General features: G+C 37.7%; 1 long non-coding RNA gene across 3 annotated transcripts in view; it reads right to left on the bottom strand.

The window, feature by feature from the left end:
• The window catches only part of LOC143658010 (uncharacterized), a 32,193-nt gene extending 22,719 nt beyond the window's left edge, over positions 1-9,474 (bottom strand). The window contains exons 1-4 of one of the 3 annotated variants that reach the window (XR_013163061.1): positions 9,274-9,474; positions 9,006-9,121; positions 8,672-8,711; positions 6,522-6,713 (exon numbers count right to left, since the gene is read on the bottom strand). This is a non-coding gene — a long non-coding RNA (uncharacterized LOC143658010). The remainder of the gene's footprint in view (positions 1-6,521; positions 6,714-8,671; positions 8,712-9,005; positions 9,122-9,273) is intronic. The other 2 variants (XR_013163063.1, XR_013163062.1) reach the window with 2 other exon arrangements.
• Positions 9,475-20,437: the final 10,963 nt, after the last annotated feature.

The raw sequence follows: 20,437 nt of genomic DNA, 5'->3' as shown, positions 1-20,437 counted from the left end.
ATTATTCCCTTGTACTAGAGGTGAAACTTACATGTGAAAAAAAGTGCAGTGGCAGCATATCAAGACCAGAGTCTTTATCCACATTTGCCTGGCTTTAAACATGGCTCTGTTGTTTACTTGTGGCATGACCTCCAGCAAATTTTCTTAACCTTTCTGTGGTCAAGAAACTAATAATATAGTTGTTTTGAAGATGCATGTAAAACCAACATTTGTATATTCTGTTGCAAGCCATTTTGTGGTTCTTATTCCAGAGTTCCGAATTTGTTTGGGTTCAGTTTGTGTATATCCTCCACCGTGGATTAATAACCTTTTTTTATGTGTATCCAGGAATCGTATCATTGAAAATTAGACTTTTTTTCAACATCTTACCATTATTCAAACATTTTTGGGACCTACCTTATGTACTTGCCACTTCAATGGTAGTTTTTAAGTAACACAAGCATTTATTCATTTATTTTATCCATCCATTCATTCACTGGAGATCACTTATTTAGATTTCTTTGCTTTAGAACATATGAGCTCTACAGTTCTGATAAGTAAGATAAATAATCCATCTTGCCTTTGAGGATGGTGTTTCTTTAAGATTCTAATTTTCCATCAGGAAGAACCTGAGGTCTTGGTTTTCTCATCTTTTGTTTTCTTGTGCATTCCACTTTTAGCCACCAAAGTTCATCTTCTTTGTGTGAATTGAGTCTCCAAATTGTCTAAGTCCATGGACTTATGAAAATGACTTTGTGGATTGTAGTTGACAGAATCATTTGGCAATCATGCTTTGGGAATCCCTGAGTCATTACTGACTTTTGAAGTCTGTGAAAGGCAACTGAAGGTCTGCAGTAACGTACTTCTTACACAGCAGACTCTGCCCTCATTATCCTCAAGGCACATTTGGGTGCAACAAATTACATTGTTTGCACTCTTCTTCTATAAAATGTTTCACACTCATTTATGTCCTTGTACATTCAGTTATATTGAGAAAGAGGCACAGCTTCTTTTGGGAAGAAGCATCATACATAGAAAGGTAATGCTTTGTGAACACTTATCCATCGGTGTCCAACTGACCCACTGATTGAGCAGTTATCTTCTTGGCTCCCAAGGTGGGAAGGAAAATAGTAAAGGAGCAATGTTATGTTTTTCTGTTTAGGTCTTGCCCATAGGCTATTAATGTGAAATAAGACACTAGAATGAGCACACTGTGTCATTGAAACTTCTTTAAAAAATACATATATCTTTGTGCTTCCCTTTCATTTTCCATCCTTTTCACCCATTTAAATTCTTAAGTAGTATTTAATTTTAAAAAATTTGAACTTTTAGGAGTTATTTGTACTTTGTCTTAAAAAAACAACACTATCCAAGTGTGATAGTGTGATATAAGTAGATCTGGGTGTGAGGTGGGGGAGTGACTATGTACTGTAGAATTTGATGACACTGGTGTGTGTTTACACCCTCCCTTTCACTAATTTTCAATAAATTGTGAATCCTTTTCTTGATCTTTCATTTTCATCATCTGTAAATAGGGTATTTTATTTGTGAATTAATCTGCACACAAATTTAGTTACTCAGAAATATATTTTAAATAAAAGAGACACTATAGCACAAGGGCTAAAGGGACAGACTCTAGAACCAGATTTCTAACATTCACTATCTGTGTGGCCTTAGGAAACTTATTTCATCTGCACCTCAGTTTTCTCATCTATAGTGGATTCCACGTAGGGTTTTGTGAAGGATTAAATGAATCAATACATGTAAAGTACTTAACGTCATGTCTGGCACAAGGTAAGTGTTCAGCTCATCTTAGCAGCTAAGCATCTTGATGCTAAGATTATTGAGTCAAGGTAATATATTAAGTCTAAGGGCCTAAGATGCAGAGATATTTGTTCCCCCCTCCTTGAAAACTGTCAATTCATAAAACAGTTGAATTAACTATGCACAAGCTTTACAAATAGCATCCATAATATAAGTTGTTTCTTGCCCTACATAAGTGTCTTGTGTGAGGACCTATATATTACTGTGAGGGTCTTAATTAATCAAAACCATAGGAGCTTGAGAGCTATGTTCAGCAACAAGGACCTCTTCAGCTGAAAGGGTAATTATTTTAGTCGTTGCCTTTTCAGCACTTTCTCAGAAGACAGGTTTACTTCTTCTGGGTTTTTTTTTTTTGTTTTTTTTTTTTTCAGGTTATAATAGGCATAATCTCATTGGCAAATAGCCTTGCTGGGCAGGCAATGTGAAAGAAGTATTACACCTCTGTTTAAATTAAATCTTGGGAAGTAAGAGAAGCAAATAAATACAAATCCTGCATCCAGCTCATTTTGAAACTTTTCATGTTTTGTATAGATTCTGTTACCTGCTGAGAGTTTATTAAATGCATTGAAAGGTCACAGCGCTTCCATGCAGAACATTTTTGAACCTGGGGTCCATGATTCCTTTACTCCATCAGACATAAGCAATTCTCTCAAACTCTGTCTCTTTGACTGAGCCATTCATGAGTACATGAAAGCAAAGGCTGGATAGCCACACCATGCTATCATGTTAAAAAAACTGTTCTTTCTGCCCTCTAGCCTGCCTTCAGGGTTTGTTTCCCTGTTGGTTTTCATGTAAACAAAAATTCTGATTTTCCTGCTTTAAAACATCATTACTACTTTTGTCTCAGAACCAAATGAGTGAGCATATGAAAATGCATACTCCAAGACCCAGAGTACCTGATTTCAGCATCTTTCTCATGATCTCCAATCTATGAATTATTATATACCAAGTTGTAAATGGCCTATGAAGGATATTTCAAATTGGAAGGACTGAGCTCAAAAGCACAAAGGGAGAAAGTATTTGGAAACCATATATCTGAGAAGGATTTAATATACAGAATTTATTAAGACCTTCTTAATTTTAATCTACACTCCTATGGGTGTGGATCCATTGTAAATAGGGACTTTTGAAGATACTACTTTTAGGTTTAGGAAGTGTCCATCTGAATGAAGTTGTAATCTGGATTAGTAGAAGGCTTATTAAGAGAACCCAGAAGTTATAGGAGCCAGAAAGGAGAGGAAATAAGAATGTGACAAGAGGCAGAGATATAAGCCAACAACCCCAAGGATTGCCAGCAGCCAGCACCAGAATGCTACAGTCTTTGGGGAGAAAACAAGCTTTGCCAATATCTTGATTTGGACTTCTTCTAGACTAAACCCATAAGCCAATGAATCCCCATTGTTTAAACCAACCCATGGTGTGGAATTTGTGATAATAGCTTGGCAAATTAAGACAAGAAAAGAAGTAAAAATATTAGTGAGGAAATATTTGCTACATACCCCCCGTTTTTTGGTCCTTGGCTTTTCTGTCACACGGCAATGCAGATGGTGGCCACTTCTGTCTTCTCTAAGTTCTCTGACGTCTAGTTCTTCTTATGACTTTCCCTCTGTGTGTCTGAATTTTATTCTGCTTATAAAGACCTCCAGTAATAGGATTAAGACCCATCCTGATTCAATTAGGCCACATCTTAACTGAAGAACCTCATCAAAAGGTCTTATTTATAATTGATTCATACTCATAGGGATGGATTAAGTTCGAGAACTTGGTTTTCTGGGGGTGCATTGCTCCCAACCCACCACAAAGGCTTAGGAAGAAATAAACCAATGAAAGAGAAGTCATTTCTGCTTCTACAAACTTGGTTTGGAGGAACCAATAGAAAACTTGCTCAGCACTGATGGAAGGAGTGGAAAAACACTATTGGGTCCAAACTTAGGTTTTAGACTCAAGCAGTTGTAAATGATGCTGCAACCATTGCATTAGGATGTCAATCTGAAACCCAGCCCTACTTGGGTGCCACCTTCTGGCATGAAAAGGAAGGAACCACTACCATCAGGCCTTCCCCAGACAAAAATCCAGGCTACTGGGGGACTTGAGGGGGCATGCATGTGATCTACACTGGGGCTAGAGTCAAGGTCTTGGGAAAGGGGGCTGCCTGACCCTATTTATCCCTTATCCTTTATGACCAGAAACCAACTAGTCTTTTTTTTTTTTTTTTTGCATGGTCAGGCATTGGGAATCAAGCCCTGGTCTCTGGCATCACAGGCGAGAACTCTGTATGCTGAACCATTGTGGCCTGCCCCTAAATAGTTTTTTTAAATGTACATTCTTGTATTAAAGAAATCTGAATTCAGTTGAACCTCCCAGGTTGGCTAGGAAACAGCAAAGTATGTTGTAAATTATTAGAATTACCTGACAAAAGTCAGTCTTGGCCTAGGTTCTGTTTTGATTACGAAGGCATATTAAAGGCACAAATCTTTTACCTTTCAATTACAATGAAAGCATCAAGACATATTTTCTTTAGTCCCATTACTGATGGGGATATAAAGATGAGTTTGGTTCAGAAATATGTCAAACTATATCTAAAGCTATGTTGACACATGGTGTTCTAGTTTGCATGCTGCTGAAATGCAATATACCAGAAATGGAATGGCTTTTAAAAAGGAGAATTTATTAAGTTGTAAGTTTACATGTTCTAAGGCTGTGAAAATGTTCAGATTAAAGCAAGTCCTTAGAAATGTCCAATCTAAGGTATCAGGGGAAAGATGTGTTGGTTTAAGAAGGCCAATGACTTTCAAGGCTTCTTGTTTCATGAAATTCCCCCAGGGACATTTTTCTTCTTATATTCAAAGGTCTCTGGCTGTGCGGGCTCTATAGCTTTTTCCAAAATGGTTTCCGTTAAAGGGCTCCAGCAAATAACAACACCTTGAATGGGTGGAGACACATCTCCATGGACACCATCTAATCAAAAGTTACCACACACAAATGGGTAGGTCACATCTCCATGGATAATCAAAAAGGTCCCACCCAGCAATATTGAATGAGGATTAAAGAACTTGGCTTTTCTGGGGTACACAAGATTCAAACTGGTACACATGAAAAGTATATGAAATGAAAAGAAACAAGACTCAAGGTGTAATACAATAAGCAAATGTGAAGGAGACTCAAGAGGAATAAAGAAGTGGGAGAAAATCAGGAAACAAAGGTATCTGTAAAACTAGGGTGAAAGGGAGCTCCAGGAAAAGGTGAGGTCAAAGTACAAAAAGAGAGAGGTCAGGAAGCTAACTACTAGTACTGAAGCTGTCCATTGGATCAGACATTTAAAGGTTGATGCTGACCAACCAGAACTTTCAGTGGAGTAAGGGTGATGAAAAGGAATATTGAGATGTGAGAAAGAACCAAGCAAATGGTGGCCAAATGTGCAGGCAATTACTCCAAAAAATATGTCTGTGAAGGAAAGAAGAAAGCATAGTAAATAGAAGTATTACTTGAAAAGATGCTTTTAATCATAGAATTTGCATAAACTTGAGCATATTTATAGGCTACGGGGAGGTAACTCAACAGAAGTAGGGGCTCACGAGAGGCTCCAGATAAAGCAGAGGTGATGGGAATCACTTCTCCCTGCCTTGATGCCTCATGAAGTTGATATGTGGACAAATGAGATCAGATATATAAAAGTGCATAGCCAGAGCACATATGCAAGGAAGCATTGATGATATTGAACTGAAATTAAATCCCCCATGTTAATCACCCTTCTCACTCCCAGGAGTTAGCTCATAGTGGCTTGAGGCTGTTTTCACAAGTCCTATCATGAACAAAGAGTCAAACTTTTGCTGCCTTGTAGCCCCATGAATTATAATTCATGTATGCCAGGAGTTCACATTGCATTGGTATAAACTGGGAGCACTTATTGAATATGAGGATATTATGTGGAAATAACATTAAAATTAGCATGGACATATGAGAGAGTAGAAGTCAAAAGTCACATTTATTTAAAGTAAAATGAGACTTTATGGACATATTAAGATTTGTGTGAATTCTGTTGAACTACTCTACTACTTTTTGGGGGAATGTGCCTTTACTTCTCCTTGACTGGTAGGATCCTAGTACTGAAAAAGTCTGAACATTCTATTTCACCTGCTTCAGGTGCTGGCAGCAATTCTGAAAAACAGAGCTGAAAGTAAGTTGACCAATTAGAACACTGATGGTGTAAATGGGCAGCTTTCCAACGTGCTAGCACCACAATGCCCAAGAATCCTTTGGTAGTATGAATTCTGGCAAGTTTGCATTCATTTGCAACAGGCACATCTCCACACATGCACACTAGAAATATTCCAAAGACTGTTAATAGTAGGTTAATTTAAATAAATTATGGCTCATCTTTAAATGGAAGATTATTAAAAATAAGATGTAGGCATATTCAATTTTAAGAAAACACAGTACATTAATGTTTCAAAGGATGTTACTAAATGGTATGTCATATAAAACTCAATTATTCATATATTATATATGTCATAGTCATAAGAAAATATCAAGAAATATACTTACTGAGATTCAACATTTGCTGCTTTGGAGTACTAAGAATTTCTCTGTGTTTGTTTGTAAATTAACTATGAGTCTTTTTTAAATCGGTATTTTCTCATTGGTTTACATTAAGCATATATTAGCTGTGTGATAAATATAATAAAGCGAAAATAAATGGAATACCTGTGGGTACTCACCACAGCCTTGTGTTCCAGAAAATCATTTCAAGGAAGACTGGAGTGGGAGGGTGGTGGTGATGATAACAATCAGTCATTTTTTCCATCCCAGTTTTCTCAAAATCCTGTCCTGTGAAACTCCCCAGCCAGCTTTGGAGTGACTGTTAGCTCTATGGGTATAGTTGTCTATGTTTGCCATGCCCTTAATGTGCTCTGCCAAATAGACCAGAATACAATCCCTGCTGACCTTTGAAGGTTATGGATGGATTGCCATTATCTAATACAAACTGGTTTTATACTCCCATGTTATTGTTTTTTTGTTCTGCTTTGAATTTGAGTCTTAAGGGAAAGTCTTAAACCCAACTTTCCAAGGAGAGGTTGCTGTCATTTGTGAATGCAGTTAATTAGAATAACATTTGCTTTTAAGTATTCAGTGTTTGGCACAGTTATCAGACCTAAAGGTTATGTTGTTCTATCAGATAAGCTGGGCTCCAAAGGATGACTGTTGTCTCCCCAGACTGGTGCTGGCTAAATATAGGAATCCTAGACGGAGAGGAATAATTGCCTTAGATATTAAATCTCCACATAATAATGATGGAGCTTATTTTAAATCTTTCATTATATTATTGACAGATGGTTTTCTTTTGAATGGACAACAGGCTCATTGCTCAAAAACTTCTTTGGACAGTAGAGGAGGGAAAGGTTGATTGCCTTGAGTACATTGGGAGTTATAATGGGTCAAGGTAGCTGCTGCAGATGGGAAACCACCCAACTGGTTCAGGCAAAGGCTATTTGATTTCTGTCAGAGAGTAACAGGCAATCCTTAAACCACCCAATTTAAGAAACATCCACCAGAGAGAGCACAAATCCTCAGCATTCGCCTTACCCAACCCCCCAATTTCAGCAATCAACTGCATTCTCTAGTTAACTGCCCAAAGTATAATATATGTCTGTGCTGGGAAATAACTTCTCTCCCCTCTTTAAAGGCTTGCTGAGTTAAACACCCTATGCAATGGTGAGCAAGGTTCTGTCCCACTTGGTTCCATGGATCAGGTGGAAATGGAGTGGGAAGCTATCATTTCACTCTTTAATGTAATCAACTGCTTTGGAAGGGGAAAACAAAAAGAATGCATATGTGTGGTAGAGAATCGCAAGGAAGGAGTAAGGAAGCCTGTGTGGGAACAGAGCCTGCTGCCTCAGGCTGAATTCTTAAGTTATTTTCTCCCCACTGAGGAACTAACATAACATGTATTGACAATTTCACGCAGAAACCGTAGTTCACTGTAAGAGATGAAAGATGCACGACTAATATTAGTGATAAGACTCAGTCAGGTCCAGGCTCATGAATGGTTTTAAAAGGAAAACCAGGTTGCTTTGATGGCTTCATTCATCATGTTCTGGAGGTAGAATTCTGCTGTTTTGGGTAACTTTCTGCTTCAAATCTTTGGCTTAAATAAACCACGACCTTGTTTCTTAAGATTCTAGTTTCCTGTCCTTATTCTGGCTTCCTAGGCTGTACAGAACTGAGAGAAAGGTTAGAACCAAATAATTTAACACTTGAGAATTTATTTTCAGTCCCTTTGACTGATGTCAGAACTTCTGATGCCAAAGATTCTGGACTTTTATGCTCTTGACTAAGATAACAACATCCTTGTTAAACTGGACTTCTCCTCTTTACTATAGGTCTCTTCCCACAGGTTGGAAGTTTGATATCTGTGTCTGCTGGCAAATTTTGTTTGCTTGTTTGTTCCATGGATGGTAGAGAATTATCCAAATCCTAGGTCTACCCCCTTAAGGAAGTTACAAGCAAAGTTTACATCTTCACATGCATAAACACAAATGCAAATGATTAGCATACAAGAAAAAAATTCAAGATGATATATGGGTAATGTAACTAATATCTATCAGTAATTTTTTCTGGGAGTCCCCAGGAAAGAGAAAACCTTAGTCAGAATACTTACTGTAGGAGTTGAAAAAAGAGCTCTAAATGTTAAGAACATACCTTCGCTCCTGACATTTACTTCCTAGTGATTGAAGGGCTCATGCCCTAACGCATTTCTGAGGTGGGAAGATGCTCATTCCATTGCAACAGTTCACATGAGAAAAGGATAGAAATAGTGGGCTAGTTAAGTTGTTCTTGTAGAATGCAAGGCATAGATAAATCAGATTACCTTGGGATGCATTTCAGCTGCTGGCTCATTTTCTCCATTTCTATGGAGAAATGGAAAGTAGTTGAGAGTTAGAGAGCAGCTCAGTCGTGTTCTGATGTTCCATCTTTACCAAGATTTAGTTTCTCGCTGAATTTGTTTTACCTATGTACTCTGCTTCAGTTCATGTCCTTTCTTCTTTACCTATCCTTTCAGCTAATGTATGGCTTCTACTGCCTGGGGATTTCTGCTGACTGCCTTCTCTTTTCTCCACCACAAAGGAATCAATTGGTTACTCTTTGGTTATCTATCGCTGTGTATCAAACTACTCCTTAAAAATCAAAACTATTTTACTTACCCCTGATTTCCTGGGTCAGGAATTCACACAGGCCCAGCAGGGTTGGCTCTGCTATTCCTCTGATATCTTCAGGCCCTGGAATATCTAAGATGGCTTTGTTGCTCACCTAGTGGAACCTGAGATAGGATGGCTCAAATAGCTGGGTGGGCCAGGACAGCTGGACGTGGGTTCTCATGCATAGGAATCTATTTACCCCCCATTGGCCAGGTTTCTTATTTCTCCCCCCAAGTAGTCTTAGGGCCTGTTACTTTCTATTTGGTCTCTTTACCTTATCGCTCCATCAGGGTAGATGGACTTCTTATGTGATTACTTAAGGGTCTGAAGAGTGCAAAAACAGAAGCTGTCAGGTCCTTTGAAGGGCTAGGTCCAAAATCTGTGTAGTCAATTCCCACTGTATACTGTTGATTAAAGAAAGTCTGTTGGCCCAGCCCCAGTTGAAAGGGAGGTGTTTGCACAAGAGTGTGAATACTGAGTGGCATGGATTATTGAGGACTATTGTGACCCCAGATAGGTTAGTCACAATGAAAACTGGCCATTCTTATTGAGCCCAATGCCCATGCTAGGTTACCAAGCAATCTGTAGATAATCATCTCTCTCTTAGGCATCAGTCTGACTGTGGCTCCACTCAACTGCAGCAAAGGTGGTTGGGATCTTTAAAATCTACACTGAAGGCATTGCTCCTGGCTGCTTTTTCCAGATAAGTATTGTTGGCATAGCAGAAATTCAGTATTTCATGAGACTCCTTAGTAATGACCAAGAACCTGGAATGTGCACTGAATTGGACCTCAGAAATACTAAGGTATGTGTTCTGGGTATTCAGAGATAGGTGACTGTTTCTGTAATTCTTCTGTTTTTTTTTTTTTTTTTTTTTTTTTTCCTTCTAGCCAATGTCTTTATAGGGCTTGTCGTTGCTGGTGGTTTTCACTGCATCAGAGTCAGCAGAAACAACCTTTATTCCAGGAAATACTGGCAGGATCCCAGAATACTACTATGACTTTCTCCCAATTCTGGTCAGTTGTTTTGGTATAAATGAGAGAAGTGAATCATCTTGAGAAGCCATTTAGCATTGAGGCCATTTAGTTTGGAAGAAACTTGAGGTCAGATTTATATATACTCTAGAGAAGCAATCTTAGCATGTTTCCCAAGGTGGTTTACATAAAGGATGTCTACATTCACTCTCTACAATTCTCATTATGCTGAAAATACCTCCACCCTTTTCTAATTAGAGAAATCGTGTTAGAATGTAAATGTGAAAGATAAAGATTATTAGAGGAATAATCCTAAATCTACTCTAATTTATGGATTATGTGTTCTAGTTTGTTAGCTGCTGGAATGCAACACACCAGAGATGGATTGGCTTTCAATAAGAGGGGATTTATTTATCCCCTCTTAGTTCCTCAGAGGAAAGGCTGCTAACTTTCAATTGAGGTTCTTTCTTATGTGGAAAGGTACAGGGTGATCTCTGCTGGCCTACTCTCCAGGCCTCTGGGTTCCAACAACTTTCCCTGGGGTGATTCCTTTCTGCATTTCCAAAGGCCTGGGCTAAACTGCGAGTGCTGAGATGAGGTATGCTGAGCTTCTTGGGCTGTGCTATGTTGGGTCTCTCATTTAAGCACCAGCCAGTTAAATCAAACATCATTCATTGCAGCAGGCATGCTTCTTAGCCTCCTGCAGATGTAATCAACAACAGATGAGGTTCACATGCCATTGGCTCATGTCCACAGCAACAGAACTAAGCCCCTTTACCTAGCCAAGTTGACACCTGAATCTAACCACCACAATATGTTAAAAAAAATCATTTGTTAACTAAACACTGAAACTCTTACTAGAGGTAAAAGAATGTAACATTTAAGAGGACAGACTCCACAGTCAATTGTTCTGTTTTCATTTCCTTATTTCAATCATTTTAAACAGTTTATTTTTTTTTCAAATGTCACTGAACATATGAATCACCTGGGGAGGTTGCTATGGACTCATATTCAAAACCTATACGGTAGAATCTGAGATTCTACAATTCTAAGAAATTCACAGATGAGACCGATGAGATAGGTCCAAGGACCACACTTTGCACAGCAAGGATAAAACAAAATAATGTATCTATTGAAACCTTTATTAACTTATTTTTGCTTCTATTAGAGAATTTTAAGGTTTACAGAGAAATCATGCAGAAAATACATAGTTCCAAAATACCTCCCACACGTATTCCCTATTGTTTTAGTTTACTAAAGCTGCTGGAATGCGATACATCAGAAATGGGTTGACTTTTATAAAGGGGATTTATTTAGTTACAGATTTTCAGTTCTTTGGAGAAAAGGCAGCTAGCTTTCATCTGAGTTCCTCTGTCACATGGGAAGTCACACTGAGATGTCTGCTGGCCTTTTCTCCCAGCTTCTGGTTTCAAACAGCCTTCCCCAGGGCATTTCTTTTCTGTTCTCTCCAAACATCTAGGTCTAAGTTAGCTCTGAGCTCTTTCTCTTTCTTCTGATTTCTCTTTTTGAGCCTCCAGCCAATTAAATTAAACATTACTCATTGTGGAGGGCACTCCCCTTAGCTGACTGCTGATGTGATCAGCAATAGATGAAATTCACAAGCTGACAAAGTCCACAGCAACAGAACAACTGGGCACCTTCATCTGGCCAAGATGACACCTGAACCTAACTACTCCACCTATTCTTAACATTTTTCATTAGTGTGATACCTTAATTGATAAAAGAATATGATTATAATTAAATTATTAACAATGGTCCATAGTTTCATTAGGGTTCACTGTGTTGTATGGTCCTAAGGATTTTTAATTTTTTTTTATTTTAGTAACATATAGACAAACTAAAATTTTCCCTTTTAACCACATTCAAATATATAATTCAGTGGTGTTAATTACATTTACAATGTTGTGCTACCATCACATTATCATCCAGTACCGAAATTTTTCCATCACACCAAATGGAAATGCTATACCAATTAAGCATTAACTCCCTATTCTCTACCCCACCCTAGCCCCTAGAAGCCTGTATTCTAGTTTCTAACCCTATGAATTTATTATTCTATTTATTTCATATTGGCGATTTCATACAATGTTTTTCCTTTTGGGCATGGCTTATTTCACTCAGCATGATGTCTTCAAGGTTTATCCAAGTTGTGGCATGTATCAGAACATCATTCCTTTTTATGGTTGAATAATATTTCATTGTATGTATATGCCATATTTTGTTTATCCATTCATTTATTGATGGACATTTGGGTTGCTTTCATCTTTTGGCAATTGCGAATAATACCACAATGAACATCAGTGTGCAAATATCTGTTTGAATCCCTGCTTTCAATGCTTTCAGATATATACCCAGAAGTGGGATTTTTTGGTAGAATGATAATTATATACTTAACTTTCTGAAGAACCACCAAACTTTTTCCATAGCAGCTGCACCATTTTATATTCCCACCAACATGAAACAAGTGTTCTTATTTCCTCACATCCTCTCCAATATTTGTTGTTTTCTTTTTTTTTTTTTGACAGTTTCCATTCTAGTACATGTGAAATGGTATCTCATTGCAGTTTTGATTTGCATTTTCTTAATGGCTGATGATATCAATCATATTTTCATGTGCTTAGTGTCTATTTGCCTTCATGGTTACTGATGAGAAAACAGCACTTAATTTTATTTGGGCTCCATTGTTCTTACCTCATTGATTTTCTCTTGCAGCTTTCAGAACTCTCTTCTTGTCCTTGGCATTTGACAGTTTAATTATGTGCCTATGCATGGTTCTCTTCAGGTTTATCCTCTTTGGGGTTTGTTGGCCTCTTGAATGTGTATATCCATGTATTTCATTAAACTGGGGAAGCTTTCTCCATTATTTCATTGAATGTTCTTTCTGCCCTTTTCTTTCTTTTTTCTTTCTGAGACTTCTATAACATATGCGTTGATAAGCCTCTAAGACCTATGGGAAACCCATGGTTCACTTTTAATTCTTTTTTCCTCTGATCCTCAGCCAGAATCAATCAGTGAACTCAAAGACTTGAACATTGAAATGTTTCACTTTTCTTGAATTCAAGTTCATTGATTCTTTTGCCAGTTCCTATCTGCTATTAAAACTCTCTAGAGAATATGCCATTTCACTTATTGAGGTCTTCAACTCCAGTATTTTGTTTGGTTCCTTTTAAAAATTTCTATGCCTCTATTAAGACTCTCTTATTGCTCATTTTCCTGATATCCTTTGGGTCTTTTTCTGTGTTTTCCTTTCTCTTCTTGAGCATATTGAAGATCATTTTAAAAACATATCTTTATCGATTATGTCCATAGTGTAGTCTTCATTGATTGGTTCTGAATTTTTGCCCTGTTTCTTTGGATTGCTATCATTTCTTGTTTTATTGCTTGCATTGTACCTATTTTTTGTTGCACACTGTACATTTGAATATTTTAAAGTATTAATTGGGATTTATTCCATTAGCTATCTGTTTCTTAAGTTTGTATCCCATTAGTGATATGACAGAGGTCTCTTTGAGTGCCATGAACTAATAATAAACAAACAAAAGCAAAACAAAAAACCCACCTTTCTCTATCTTTGCAAATTGGTTCTGCATTGATTTATGCTCTCTTTCAGACTTGACCCTTCCTATCAAAAAGATTAGCTTAAGGCAAAAGTGAAGTTCAGGGACCCCTCAGTTTTTCATGAGCCTAGGGTTCTCCCTTGTGATTTTAGGAATGCCCCCATTTACAGAAAACTAAATGTACCTCTACTCTCTATGAAATAGAAAAAACTTCGATGCTTTATTGTTTGTCCTATATCTGGGAATTCATTGGCCTAGGCCACCTTGGCTTAATTGATTTATTTATACTGCAAGCTGCTTCAGCCTACATGGCATATTCTGGAAAGGCAAATCAGAGAGTATTTTTGTAGTTTAGTCTTTCAGGCTGCCACCTGATAGATTGGTACTGACATACAGGCACCCAATGCATTCATAGAAGCTACTCTACTTCCTCCAGAACAGGGCCAGGGATCCACAGTGGGAGTACATGCTGGCTCCACACTGCACCAGGCACCACAAGCATCTCTTACCATTTTTTAAAGCTATGTTTACTTGATTTGGCACTTGATCAGGTACTGTAACCCTTTAACTATTGTTTCGAGGAAGATGGCTTTGACAATTTTTGCTAATTATTCAAAGATTTTATTCAGGAATTGCAACCTGGAGTACTTTATGCCATCATTTTGGTCAACTATAGGTCATCATATTGAACTCTTATATGATAGTTCAAGGTACCCGAGATACATCAGTGATAAAAAAAAAAAAAAGAAAGAGAAAAATCATAATTTCTGATCTAGGGATACTTATAGTCTAACAGGACAATAGACAATAGAGCATAGAATGATAAATAAGTAAGTATAATATGTTAAGAGGAGTAAGTACCATGGAAGCAAAGAAAAAAACAAAACAGAAACAAGGGCCACTTTTGCTTTCACACCAATAGGTCCTCATGTAATATTTTTTCTTCATTCATTTGATAAATATATATTGAGGACATCTAATGTGCCAGAGACCATTCTCATTACTGGAATAAAACAGACTGAAGGGAAATGGTTTCTATTATCTATCTTTAGTCTAATACTAGGCTGATCATGTGTCCTTCCACCCATATTGTCCTTTCATATAGTGGAAGGTGTCTTCTTGGATTGTCCCCAAAGATCTCCAACTCCTAGCATTCACATCCTTGTATAATCCTTTCCACTTGAGTATGGGCTTGATAAAATGGCTTTCTTCCAACAAATAAATATGATAAAAGTGATGACATGTCACTTCCAGGATTGTGTACAAATGACTGTGACTTCTGTCTTGGTCATACTCTCTTACTCTTTCTTGAAGCTCTCACTTTGGGGGAAGCAATCTTCTCTGCTTTGAACAGCCCCATGGAAAGTCCCATATGACAAGGAATTTATGTCTTTAGCCAATAAACAGTGAGAATTTAAATTTTGCCAACAGCCACATGAGTGAGCTTGGAAGTGTATCTTCTCCGTTTGCAGTTTTGAGATATCTGCAGCTGTTGTCCACATTTTTTGATTGCAGCTTTGTAGTTGACTCAAGCCAGAGCATGCAGTTAAGTTATGCCCAGATCCCTGATCCACAGAATTGGTGAACTAATACATGTTTGCTGTTTTAAACCACTAATGTTGAGTAATTTGTTGCACAGATATAGATAACTAATTCACATGTGATTCACTTATTCAGCAGATATTTATTGAGAACCTACTATGTTATAGTTTTTTCTAGGTGCTAGGAAGTGATGGAAACAAAACAGATGTTGTCTCAGGCATCCCACTGGGGAAGCAAACTTAATCATGCTAACCTATTTATAATTTAAAATTTAACATGCAAATAACTTAAAATTAAGAACTGTAGTAGGTTCTTGAGAAGAAACTGAAGGGGTTGAGATTTTTAAATAATGGTAATTACAGTAGAGATAAAGTAAATGGAAAGTCATCTGCTTAGATGAAGCTGGGTAAGACCTCCCGAAGAAGAGATCTTTAAGCAAATACTGAATGGATGGGAATGAGACCACCATGCAGAGGGTGGGGAAGAGCGAACAATATGTGCTAAATTTCTGATGCAGGAATGAACATGGTGCTCTGGAAGCTGTAGTAAGATCCCTGTGATTGGATGGAGGAGAGTGAGAAATGTCGTATTCGAGTGTGCTGGAAAGACAGGTTGGGGTTAGATCCTGTCAGGTCTTATTAGCCTTGGCAAAGAAGTATGACCTTATAACTGTAATGGAAATGTCTTCAAAGGGTTTTAAGCAAGAGTGCAATATAATAAAATTTATACTTTGAAAATATTACTCATGCTGCTAAAACGGATTAGATGGGGAAAGAGTGGATACAGACAAATCATGATGGGGCTGTTTCAGTAGTCTAGTCTAAAATGTTGGTGACATGTATCAAGATATTGAAAGTAGAGATGAAATTCTGTGGGTGTCTAAATATCTACAATACCCTTTCCACCCTGCTCACATACCCATATGTATTAAATATTTATTTAAGAGTGTATTAAATATTTACTTAAGAGTAATCTTAGACATTCTCTCCTCCAGAAAACTGTTTCAGATACACAAGACTGGACTAAACCACATTCTTCCATGCAACTGTTTTAGCATTTAATAATATATATTATATACGTAATTTTCATAATGGGTCTTTCCTCTTCATTAAATTGCCAACTTTTGAGGGCACAGACAGAAATTTATTTTCATCCTTAGCACTGTAGTCCCATATTGGTAGATGGTGTTTATGAAGTCTTTACTGAACTGCTTTGAGATATCTGTAACCCTCAGTGTTTGAGAATGTGAAGGGCTTCATCCTTGAGAAGGAACCCTGCCTCTCTCTGTCAGATTATCTACTGCTTAATCTTGGAAGTTTTACATTGAAGTTTTTTGTTTGGTTGCCATTGTTTATTCAGTTTTCCTTTCTTGAAAAATAAATGGGATTGTATACATGACAGTTGGGAATTTTAACTGTATTCTCTAGAGTCGTTCATCAGCAGGACAGGGATAAACAACTTGTTGGCAAAATTTCATTTTGGTCAAGAATACAAAGCACAGTCTATTTGTTTATCTGACACCAGGCAGAGGTTTGTGATAGGAGAGTCATGAGAAGAAAATTTCCTTTTCCTTTCTCTTTCTCCTTTTCCTTTAGGTCTCTGAACCTGGTTTTCACTTCGGTGATATGTTTCCTTTCTCCTTTCATAGTCTGTCAACCTGCCTCTCTGAGGTTACTGCCATGTTTTTTCTTGTCACTGACAGGGCAAAGCCAGACTTTTACAGGACTAAGTCCTCTCAGAGTGGGATCATCAAGGATGTAAAACTTATATGAGAAAAGCAGCAGAAACCTGGCGTGACCCTTCTGAATGGTTGCTGACCCTTAATTTAGATTCCAGAAGATGGTGCCCAGGGCTGGACTATACTAGTGGATTTGTTGTTTCCCCCAGTGCCAACCTGAGTTGCTTATTCTTAGATTAGTTGCAGAGACTTCTCACCTATGAATGTGATACTGATTATAAAGTTCCAATGTGTTATGAGAGATATTGAAGTAAGACAAGAATTTAGTGATAAAAAAAGATGTTCCACATATTCAACTCATTTGGACTTTTTAAAAAAGATAAAATGACTCATGAAAATTTTCCTGTTTCAGTTTTTCCATTTATATCCCATTTGTAATAGCCAAGGAGTTCTATCTTATATTTTACAAAATAAAAAAGTGGACAGAGGCATACTTTATATTTCATCGATCAGATAATTTTTTGATTCATTATTAATCCATGAAAAAAAATGTGAAAGACAATTGAAAATATATCACATTGAGTTTTGCTATCAGTTATTTTTAGGAGAGTAGCAGAGTGGTGGATGTGAGGTAAGGCATAGAGAGGGGCCCAGAAACATTTTGAAAACATTTCTGAGGCTAATGAAACCACATCTGTGAGGTGTCTGGGTTACTTGCTTTCAAGGAGTATTGAGAAATAGTCCTTCATGGATACTCCCCCTCTAATTACTGCTCCTCAGACCCAATTTCTAGGACTCTGGGGAGTATAAACATTTTACTCCAAATGTTTCTCTGTTCTCAAGTGAATTCCCTTTTTTTCACCATCAAACTTTCTTTCTCTCGGGTCACTTAAAGAAAGCAATAGAATGAATTCATCCACAGGCAGCTGCTTATGACTGAAGCCAGGAGAACAGTTAAGATCATTCACTGTGTCTGAACAATGGTCCAGAAATTATCAATAATCATCACAGAAAAGGTAGCATCATTATCGTTAAACTACAGCTTAAGAGACTGGAACCTCGGGAAAATTTGGAACATACTCAAAATTATTTAGTTAGTAAATGACCAAGGTAGGATTTGAAACCAGCTCACGTGACTCTAAGGTCCATATTTCACATAACCATCATTTAGTCTATTTTCAGAGAAAGAAAATATTTGAGGCATGAGTAAACTAATGGAAAAGTTCTCTAATGGTGAAATTTCAGACATTGTGGTAGATGGATGTGGAGAGATTTCTTGGGATGCAGTAGACCAAGAGTATTTAAAATCACAGTATAAAGGCAATTACCGTCTCTGCTTAAATGTAATTTTGGAAACAAACAATGGGGGGGAAGAATGTACCTAGCAACTTTTGCTCCCCTTTTCACATATCATTCCCCTCTTGCGTCCATTTTCCAACACAGAGGTTAAATCTGGACTAATGATAATATTTCTACAACAAAGCAATGTTTCTTATTTTAAAAATTGCATCAATTGTCAAGGTTTACAAACATGTTCATTTTAGATTGAAATTCTAGTCTTTAGTGTTTTTAAATAATTTGAAAATCTAGCATACTGGGTTTGCATTTCCTCAAGGTCATGACAGGCCAGAATTGAATAATGCTGCTTTCCCCCTTTAGATGGCATATGCTGGCCCCAGTTCATCACAGCTCTTAGCTAGCCCATTGTCCTCATTTATGACACCCATCTTGCAGGACCTAGGTATGCAACCTGCCCAGCTAAATGCAGCTGCCTATCTGCTGTAGGCATTTGAAACCTTTGACCCTTCCATCCCTGATATGTATCTAATGCCATTTCTTTCCACATTATATAAAATCTTGATAGGAAGGGATTCATCTTAACTGACAATTGTATATTTCAGTGGTCATTTACTGAATGCTTAGAGCAATGGTTCTCAAATTTGGGGGTGTGGGGGAGGGCATCAGAATCACTTGAGGGGCTTGTTGAAGCACAGATGGCTGAGTCACACCTCCAGATTTTCTGATGCAGTATGTCGGGAATGGGTCTAGGAATTTACATTTTTAATGGGGTCTGAGATATGAGATATTGCTGGTGGTGCTGGTTAGGGGACCACACATTGTGAACCACTGTTTTCAGAGAAACATTTTCATGATTGTGGTCTGGATCATGGTAAAACCTGTCTCCTATCTTCTACCACTTTTTCTTTGCTGTATACTTTGTCTCCTGATTTTTCTTGAATATATGCTTTATTTTCCACCAAAATGAAACATTTCACTTTGTTGATTCTCCTGGGATTTCTGTAAGGTCAGTGTTAACAGCCATCTACCTGGAATGGTGTAGAGAGAGGGAGGTGGTTTAAGTGACACATGGATTTCCTCTCCTGCCCTGCCTCCATATTTTAACTCTGATATATTCTGTATCATGGTGACCACTGAACTTGCAGCTGTTGTCCGGATGCCACTGCACTGATGTCAATCCCAGCCAGATTTGATGAGGGGGGACTTTCCCTCTTCCACCAGATCACAGCCCATAGCCCTATCTTCCGCTAATCTATTTATACTATGCAGATGTCTGGAATCATCCATAAGAGTCACACTGAAATTAAGAGAAGCAAATGCACTGAAAGGAAAAAAAAAACTGGCAGTTTTTCTTCTCCTGGCCACTTTCCATTGTGTATATTATTTCCCTATATATCACTCTTCATATTCTTAATGATCACTTTAATCTACTTTTCCACAATATGTGGCCAATTCCTCAAATCTCCCTCTAAATAAATTGCAGCATGTGCCACATGCCTTGAGATATTCTTCAATTCAGCACAAACAAAGTGTGGCAAGATAGCAGGACCGGGAAGCATTGAGGACAAATAAGCCTGGTATGGAGTGACCTTCTAGCTTAAGCAGTGAGCAATGGACAGAAGTCTGTGTAGCCCGAACCAGTAATGTTGGTTTCCCTTTTTTCAGTCTTGCACAAAGGCTAGAAACACTCCCTTCACAGCACTGACCTTTCAAACCCTCTTTACATTTAATAAGTCATTTTTTAAAAAAGAAGAAGGGTCCGGCCACAGTGTCTCAGCAGGCAGAGTTCTCGCCTGCCATGCCAGAGACCCAGGTTCGAGTGCCGGTGCCTGCCCATGCAAAAAAAAAAAAAAAAAAAAAAAAGGAGAAGAACAAGAAAAGAAGCATGGAGGCATATTTATTAGGGGATTCATTTGACAGATATGCTTAGTGAGACCAAGTTGTGCAAAAATGACCAATATGAGACAGAGGCTCCAGCTCTGGGATTTTTTGAGGTAGCAGCCATTTTCAATCAACAGTCGTTCTTCAGTTGCAGCTGTGCTTAAGGTCCAGAAAAGCTGGGATATAGTGTCAGTATCCATTAAACAAATGGAGACATGGATTAGAGGTGATAGTATTTATTAAGCACCAACCTCATACAAGATTCCATGTAAATCATAGAGCTATATTCCAGCAAAGCAACTTCAATTTCTATTTAATTATAAAGGTGTATGTTCTTGTAAGAAAATCCATTATGTAACCATTAAATTTTCCTAAGCAGATGATTCGGGTTGCGATTGTTCACTTTGAAAAATGATTCTGAGTACAGAAATATTCCTATAAAGAGAGAGTTCAGCCTAGTGCATGTAAATGTTTATTTATAGATGA

This window comes from Tamandua tetradactyla, chromosome 15 (assembly GCF_023851605.1).
Source record: "Tamandua tetradactyla isolate mTamTet1 chromosome 15, mTamTet1.pri, whole genome shotgun sequence".
NCBI lineage: Eukaryota > Metazoa > Chordata > Mammalia > Pilosa > Myrmecophagidae > Tamandua > Tamandua tetradactyla.
This window is presented reverse-complemented; position numbering and strand designations above follow the sequence as displayed.